Below are 9,586 nucleotides of genomic sequence, written 5' to 3'. Positions count from 1 at the left end.
CATAGTCTTTTGTAACTGTACCTGTTGTTCGGCTTCATATGATTGTTTTGTTATTATACAATAATAACTATTACTCCCTCTGTCCCATAATTATAGTCCGCTATGGCAAAATGGTAGTACAGAAATGACAGACGAAGAAGCAGATGGAAAGCACAATTTGTACTGGTCCTTGAGTAGTAAAGTTGTATGACCCATTCCCTTGTTTCATGTTCTTCTTCTGTATACACCAATGTCACAGTTTGAATGTCAGGCAATTATTATGAGACAACAAACAAAGGTGTACCGGACAATAATTATGGGACAGAGGGAGTATAAACTAATAACAATACGATAGTAAACAATTATTACTATTAGATGTATAGTAGAAGTGTTAAAAACTAAAACTTGAAATGTAAATATGTTGCTCTCACTATATTATTCTACATATTATATATTTTATCCGTGTAATTTTGTATTTTTATATGACTTAGTGCTGCATGGTTTCATACTGTGCTGAGTGAGCACTAGGATAAACTACTCCTACTGTTATTATTATTATTATATCCTTGGGGAGACTCACAGAGTTTGTGTTCTCAAATGCATAGTTGCTCTATTTTGTGATTAACTTTTAAATATACTTCGTTACAAAAAAAGAAGTTTAAAAGCTAGGGAGAAAGTTCTTCTCATAAAGTTTATGTGGTGTAACCTCTCACATAAAACCTTACTTTTCGAATTTTGAACATTGATTTTACACTCAATGTTTTCGCTTTAACGCAATTTTTAATTCGGTTATTCTGTTGGAAAATGAACTATCTGAGCTTTCATTCCCACCTTCGCTCACTCAGATAAAGACGGAGATGGAGAACAAGAGAGCCACGGAATAGAAATAGCCAAACAGAAAGAACGTCCGAGAAAGATACACGGAGAGACAAGAAAGGAAATAAAGAGGCAACGAAAGGTGCAGAAAGAGACAAGAGAAAGGGAGATAGAAAATTGAGAGGAGTAAAAAGAAAGAGAACATTAAGAAAAAAGTAGTAAGAGGAATGAGAGAGAGAGAATTAAATGGATATAAAGAGAATGGGAGAGAAAGAGAGACAATGTGAGAACGAACGAAAAAGATAAGGATAAGAAATGTAAAGAAGGAAACGAAAAGGCATATAGAACGAGAGCAAGTGTAAAGGATGGATGTAGAGAAAGAAATGAATAGAGAGTAAGGAGAAATAGAGGTGCAAACACTGCAGCTAATTGAGATGAAAACCATCTCAGATCAGAGAACTTTGTACATGTATAGTAAGTAAGTACAATAAATTTCTTCACGGAAACGGATTTAACCACTGCACTATCACGGGGGTCGAAATATGTTAATAAATAAGCTTAAACTTTCATACCTACATACCGTAACGGCAAGTCTCGTATACTAGAATGTATTGAATAATTCGTCCTGTAAAAAGTAGTCTTCTTTAGGATAGCTACTCCGGCGCAAAAATAAATTAATTTTAATCCAATCTTGTATTAATTAATAAATTTAACGTTTTAAGGTTCCATTTCAAAACGTGTTGCTTTATCTTGGTTGGATTCATGACTTTCTTATCCCGTATTTGCAAAAAAAAAAAAAAAAAAAAACTTGGCTCCAGAGGAAAACGGGCTTGCGTTTCAGTTGTTTTCAGTTTTGTCTACCCCTGTCTACAAGCCGGTAGTGTCTGATGTATTTTATGATTTATGGAGAAATTGATATATATATCAGGGGCGTATATTCCAGGCTAGCTACGCTATCTGCAAAGCCTGAAGTCTAGAAAGTAAACTCCTGAAGAAAAATCGATTAGAAACTGTGGATTAACATGATTTCAAAGAGAAGATAATGGAGATTCTGAAGTTGTCAACTTGAATTCTTAAGAGTTGGCAACCTGAATTCTTAGGAGTTGGCAACCTGTTCTTAGGAGTTGGCAACCTGTTCTTAGGAGTTGGCAACTTGAATTCTTAGGAGTTGGCAACCTGAATTGTTGTAAATTTGCAACCTGATTTTTTAAAAGTTTGCAACTTGACTACCGTTGGGATAACAACGTGGCTTCCTTGAAGACGTCAAGAATGAGTCTAGTCTTCTCCCCTCCTCCATAGCCTAGAACCAGGTGTCATGGTGAGCTAGTCCAGGCCCTAGACTCAGCATACGCCACTGATATATATATATATATATATATATATATATATATATATCAGTGTGTATATATAATGGAAATCGTGAAACACGAACTGTTTGCGCAACTTCGGCGCCTCTGCAAACTTGGAAAGATGACAGACACATTAGACAGAGAGACACGAAAGTCCACACCAATACAAAAAGCGAAGTCCTTTTCAATTCGAGATAATATACTCCAAAACACAAAAAGGCTCTCAGAACGTCATATTGCCGTTCTCTACAAGAAGTTCAGCGGAGAAAGTCCCAGTTACTTTCTTTTTATGTTATCACACTTCCTCGCCGAGACAAACAAAATAGCTATCTATCTTCAGAAAAAAAAATTAAAATCTGCAGCTTGCTTACGTCATTTCCTGCGCAAGTGCGTCACTGTGTCTGGTGCTAAACTGTACCCCGTTGGCAGCTTAGGACGAGTGGCAAATCCATCCCTCGCCCACGTCAGGACAAGTGTGGAATGTGGGATAAGTCCACTGATGGAAGATCGAGGGATATTTCCCTCGACATGGGGAAAAATTCCCTCGAAATACGAAGAAATCATATTCAAGTAGGATAAATTCCCTTGCAATATGAAAAATCTCTCTAAATTTCCTGTAAATTGGAAAACTTTAGGGCTGAACAGAAACTCACGTCGATTCTCAACGATACTGATATTTGAAAATTTTGTTCAAAATAGTGATCAATATTAGCGTGAGACTATTCTACTCAAATTACATGCAACAATTTATCAAGAATTTTGCTTTAAAATATTCAATAATTGCATCAGAATATTACGAACTAACTAACTCTAGCCTTCTTAAACCCGAAGTTTATGGCTGCAGCAACACAAGCCTTATCCTGGGCAAGGTCAATCCAATCATTTCCATTCTTAACGATTTCCTTCAGGTCCATCTCAACGTTATCTCTCCATCTTTGTCTTGGCTTTCCTCCTGGTCTCTTACCATCAGACTTCCCAACAAGAATCCTACATCCCGTGATAAACCGAAATATCGGGAAAATATCGGCTAGTATCAGCAACAGATACTTTCAGATACTGATACAACTGGTATCGGTCAATACCGATGCGAACTTACCTTTGAAACAAGAATCTTGCCAGTGAAAAGGCAAATTCTTTGATAATAGGACAGATTAGCTGGATATGTGGAAATTTCAGGGGAAAAAAATTGAGGGGACAAAAATAACAGTTTCTCTAAGAATTTAGGTGTAAAACTTCGGATACGCAGCTGCAAAAAAGTAGAAAGCTTTCTAAGAATTGAATTTGAATGTTTTAGACTAGTTTTACTTTTACTGCAAGAGAATCCATGTGCGAATTAATTTATATTTTTCCGAGACTTTTAAGAAGGTAAACCGTACATAACAACTGATTCCATCGCATGAAATCCGGTCCAAGAATTGATGAATTCTCTCTCTCTCTCTCTCTCTCTCTCTCTCTCTCTCTCTCTCTCACACACACACACACACACACACACACACACACACGTAGACAGTGGAGCCCCTCCCCCAATTAAAACAAGAAAAACTACATAACTAAATGTCCAAATCTACATGTTTTGTATGGACATGGAAATAATCACGTGAGTGTGACTACTCCCCCTTTTTTTATGGAGTCGTCCCTGTTCATTTAGGGCCTCCCCGATGGCGCAGTGGTAGCGTCGTCGCCTTGTAATCAAGGGGTCCCGGTTTGGTTTGAGTTGCTGTTTTAAGTCCACTTTATGCACAGTAAGGCTAATCGGGACTGGACCTACAGTTTAAAGTGGGATCCGAACCACTTGTGCCTCCACCGGGTATCGAACTCGGGACCCCTTGATTAAAAGGCAATGCTGCTACCACTGCGCCATGGGGGAAGCCCAAGGGGTCCCGGGTTCGATACTCGGTGGAGGCACAGAGTGGTTCGGATCCCACTTTAATAAACTGTAGGTCCAGTCCCAATTAGCCTCACTGTGCATAAAGTGGACTTAAACACCAACTCAAGTCACTGTTCATTTTTGTTGTCACGATTAACCCGAGAGGTAAAAAAAGCGACGTAAAATATAAAAATACGTAGACATAGAATAAGTTATATCCAACATGCTCTTGATTATTGAGCTGGATGGAAACTGTTAATCATATTGAGGGACATTTTGGGGGGAAAGGGATCTTCTTATTCCCACGAGAGGGAATCTTTGCAACACTAATTAGTCCAAGTTCTTTATTGCCAACGACAAGAAAAAGTAGCGCTTGCAAATCCAACAGATGTTTCTGAATCACATATGCAGGCCTCACACAGAAGTATTGTTCTTCCTTCGGAAAAAATGGGCAATATTTTCTCGAACTACAATAGTTAAACGGGTTGGACGGAGAATGGCGTACCATGGTGGACATAGGTACCTGTGTAACCTTGTAAAAATAATAATGTAGAGAACAATGCAACTGCAGTGGGAGTGTCGAATACCTGTTTCACCAAGGCAATAATATTTTTGAGATAAATCTTGCATCGTGTAGAATGGAATGCATAAGTATTACCAACAGGGGGAGGGGACTCTTGTTCTCCCTGAGATATCTGGGGGGGGGATCAAGTAATCCCAGTGTTAAATTGTAGCTATATTCTTTTTTACAAGTAATATTGTTTTCTGTGATTTGCAGACTGCAAATTACAGTAATTAGTTACCATGTCCAACAAAATGACGAGACAACGTTTCCACCAGAGTAGTAGCGGTTATTGAATGCCAAAACTGAGGGGCAAGGACAGTTTGCTTTTCCTTGGTAAACAAGGTTTAGCATTAAGAGGCCATAGCGTGGGGGCAACAAGTGACCAAAAGTGGTGGTCATCTGCCCGCCCCCCACGCCAGGTTAATCGCCGCCACTGCACCAGAGACCATGTTGACTGTCGTGTCGTACGGGACGACGAAAAGGCGGGAACTGTTCACTAACAAAGTTATAGATGTTTATGGAAAGGAAGCAGCACGAATCCAGTTTCTATTTAAATGGACTCATATCTGAACTTGTCAACAACGCCAAAGTATTTTCAAGTCAGTTTCAATTAGAGTAAAACTTCTCAATAACGGACAGGCCTGGGGAAAAACATAAATTAAGAAGTGTCCGCTATTCAGAAAAAAGTGTAGGATGTTACACAATAGGATAAGCATATTACAGTGCGTACTTTAAGAACATAATGTTGATGACTTCAACTTTTTCCTTTAAAGTCAGTCGTTTGCGTTTCTGCGACATCGTAGCAGAAGTGACACACACACACTTCTCAAGATAACCACAAAGAATACCGTCTACTGTCTGAACTTTTAAAAAGAAATACGTTCGGTGCAACATGTAACAATGCACGCTAGTTCGAAATACTGGCCATTGTTGTGTCGAATTCCAGGAATTGCGACAGTTTTCTTTCAGGCTGTCCGTTATTAACAAGTTTAATTTGCGTTGGGGAGGTAGTTTCCAGTGTCCGCGTCCGTTATTACGAATGTCCGTAATTTAGGTGTCCGTTAGAAGAAGTTTTACTGTACATGATTTTTAAAATAATAATAACAACAACAACAATAAAGTAAAATAAAAGTTTCTGTGACAGAAGGGCAAGATATGAAATCTTACTCTGCCCCCTGAGAAAGAATCATGCGGGCGACCTTGAGCACCAAACAAATTGTCCATTACCATGTTTACACTCTTTGATTTACAGCAGAATATAAACAAAAACTCCAGCACACGAACAATCCATAAAAACAAGTACAATGCCAGAGGACAATTACGGAAAATAGTCATGGACAAATTGCCGAGTAATACGGCTACTTGTGCACTCCACTGTACGAGACCTGCTCAAGGCAAGCGCGGAAATTTACAAAAATGTATGTATTGGTTCGAACTAAATATAGCTGTGGACCTTATCAAAGCAATATCTCCCGGAAGAAATGGAAAATTCCTTTACATGATTGCAAAGTTCCTTCGCGTCTCACGGCACAATTACTCCAAATATGAAGTTTTTAATACTGAAATATTACGGATCGCTGCAGTGGCACAGGAACGGGGGAGTCAAGGGGTACATTGCATGTCCTAAAGTTTGAGTAGTACAGTACCGCCCTAAATCCTTTTATCTGAGGTGTACCCTTTGTACAGTCACGGACACTGCCGGCTTGTAATGAATACAGTCCGGCCAAGGAAGACGAAACTACCTGGAAAGAACGATTCCAAACGCGAGGGGGGAGCACTCGCCGAACTACCCTGTGGTATTTCGTTTGTGGGGGGTTGCTTGTTGTGTTTATTACCGCTTTCTGTGTTGTGTTTGTGATTTGTGATGGCTCTTACAATTGGCAACAAACCGTTTCGAAGTGGAATGAGGAAAATTGGGACGTTTTGGCCCCTGTTGCACATTCTACAAAACACCCTCGTTTTGCTAGAAAATGTTACAAGCCATTCAGTTACTACATTTATACTTATAATACTATATACAACAATATTATTATTATTAAATACCATCCTGATTAATGTTGTGCACATTTGTGCTAATTATAATATTTACTAAGAAGATCAATTTAATTGAATGATCTAACATAAAGCTACTGGTTTACAAACAAGTTTTCCTACTAATGTGACGACATGAATACTTTCCTGATATGTTCTGTTTGCTGATGACTGGCTTACATAACCCTTACATAATTCGTAAACATCTCTGTATGTATTTTGGCGGCGATGTTACTACGTTGAAACTTCATTGCTGTTTCTACAGCAGACGATTTTCAAGGAACCCGCTTCCTGTCCAAAGTTCCGGTTGGCGCATGCGCACTTCCGTCCGTGGTCTCGGCTAAGGCAGCCAGACAGTACATTGACTTTCAATGGAATCGTTACAAGCCGGCAGTGTCCGTGACTGTCACGTCCACAACTTTTAAAAGGAAGCGTAAAAATGGCAATTACGAAATATTTTATTGTGTACCCTGTCCACCCCTTAGAACTAGGCTAAGTAACATCCACCATTAGAATGCAGCTCTCTCAGGGAGGGGGACTGCGTACGCTAGTAGCTCCCTATCCAAAACAATTTAAGGAAGCGCGAACCTATTAGGCCACATCTTATCTGTTGCGGGATTGTACAAAAACCTGTTAAAAAAAACTTCAAACTAGCCACATAGAAGTTAACAAAATAAAAAAATCCAAATAAATTTGTGAATAATGATTTTGTTATTGGCACTATGTAATGAAGATTGAACTTTGTACCCCCAACATGAAAAACATTCCCCGCCACTGGATCGCTGCACAGTCACCTCAGTGTATGAGAGACAACGCGGGATGACAACCTCACAGACGCACGCTTCGCAGTAATAAGTACGCATCATGCGTACGACTCTCGGCCTTGAGTGTTCTTTTTCTAAATTGGGTCACGTGTTGAGGGCTTGCATCCTGCTGGGATCTGGCGTTTTGTGTCACATTTCTGGCGGCTGAACGGACTCAGCGCTGGAGATGATAAGAACGTCTTGCGTAGGGCCTTCAACAGACAAAGGGACAAGAAAAGAATGAATGAATTACCCAGGAACCAAAGGTCGTGATGAGGAAATCTTACAGGAAAAGAGAAGTGCAGGAAAACATGGAAGATAAAATCGGACACAAACACAGTCAAGAAAAGCAAAGATACAAAGAGACAATGGCGTATGCAGTGTTGAATTCAGCCATTTTCCTCCGGAGGGGGAGGGGGTTCAAACTTCACGGGGTGGATGTCATAGGCATCAAATTATAAATCCAATAAAACAATACTAATATTTTAAATTTGTCCCTTACATCTGACATGTAATTTCATTGATTGAATGATTTGATGTTTTAAGTCCACTTTATGCACAGTAAGGCTAATCGAGACGGACTTACAGCAAACTGTAGGAACTTGAACTGCAGGAACTCTACAGTTTAAATCGGGATCCGAACCACTATGTGCTTCCACCGGGTATCGAAACCGGGGCCCTTGATTGCAAGGCGACGACGCTATCACTGCGCCATCGAGGAGGCCCGCGCAATTAAATTAGATTAAGTTTAATTAGGTTTAATTAACTACCATTTTAATTGGTTCCGCTCCAGGACCGGAGCCTCTTTTCTCGCACAATTTAAATTCGGTACATGTTGCGTATTGTTTAATTGAGAAAAGGTTCCTGGACCGAATTTAAACTGATCCGGAAAAAGGTTCCTGGACCGAATTTAAACTGATCCGGAAAAAAGGTTCCTGGACCGAATTTAAACTGATCCGGAAAAAAGGTTCCTGGACCGAATTTAAACTGATCCGGAAAAAAGGTTCCTGGACCGAATTTAAACTGATCCGGAAAAAAGGTTCCTGGACCGAATTTAAACTGATCCGGAAAAAAGGTTTCTGGGCCGTATTTAAACTGATCCGGAAAAAAGGTTCCTGGACCGAATTTAAACTGATCCGGAAAAAATGTTTCTGGACCGAATTTAAACTGATCCGGAAAAAAGGTTCCTGGACCGAATTTAAACTGATCCGGAAAAAAGGTTCCTGGACCGAATTTAAACTGATCCGGAAAAAAGGTTCCTGGACCGAATTTAAACTGATCCGGAAAAAAGGTTCCTGGACCGAATTTAAACTGATCCGGAAAAAAGGTTCCTGGACCGAATTTAAACTGATCCGGAAAAAAGGTTCCTGGACCGAATTTAAACTGATCCGGAAAAAATGTTCCTTTACCGAATTTAAACTGATCCGGAGAAAAGGTTCTTGGAGCGCATTGAACTATTTTACAGATAAAAAGGTTCTTTACGGTCCAGAACCCATTTACGCCTGCCTACTTTCTCTCCTGGACCGGAATTGGATTTATTCAAAATTCCTGGACCTTTAACAACCCTGCGGTGCGTGTAACTATATAGCGGGAAAATAAAATGTCATAAGAAGTTGCATAGCCCTCCGACAAGTTCACGGCAGACACGCATTCCTCTTATACCACGATTGTTTCCTGCAAGACGCAACAGATGGCACTGCTGGGAATCAGTGGGTTTATTCGAGGATGTGGTAGGCAGTCTCTGAAGGCACGCCATTTCCACGAATTCCCTACCATTAGCCGCGAATCAGAGAGTGAAGTGACCGGTTCGCATCACGAAACCTTCAGGTGTAACGTTTTGGGCCGTACGCAACTTCCTGTCGCGTTGTTTTGAGGCAAAAAAATATTAAATGTGCTTGTAGGGAAAGATCGTTAGCTTAGGTCAATCTCAGACCAAGAGGGGCGAGCCCAAAAGGGGGTATGGGGGTGTTCACATGAAAATTATTTTACCTACTCCATCAAAATCAATAATTCTCCCCCCCCCCCCCCCGAACACACCAAATTTTCTAGGCTTATACATATTTTCATGTGGATATTGTCAACACTAGAAATATTAAGACAAATTATCATTACATAAACTTTATGGAGATTTCAGACTGAAGCGACAAGCGACACGAGCCCATTCAGTCTTCACACC

Source organism: Lepisma saccharinum, chromosome 8, assembly GCF_977018435.1.
Source record: "Lepisma saccharinum chromosome 8, izLepSacc3.1, whole genome shotgun sequence".
NCBI lineage: Eukaryota > Metazoa > Arthropoda > Insecta > Zygentoma > Lepismatidae > Lepisma > Lepisma saccharinum.
This window is presented reverse-complemented; position numbering follows the sequence as displayed.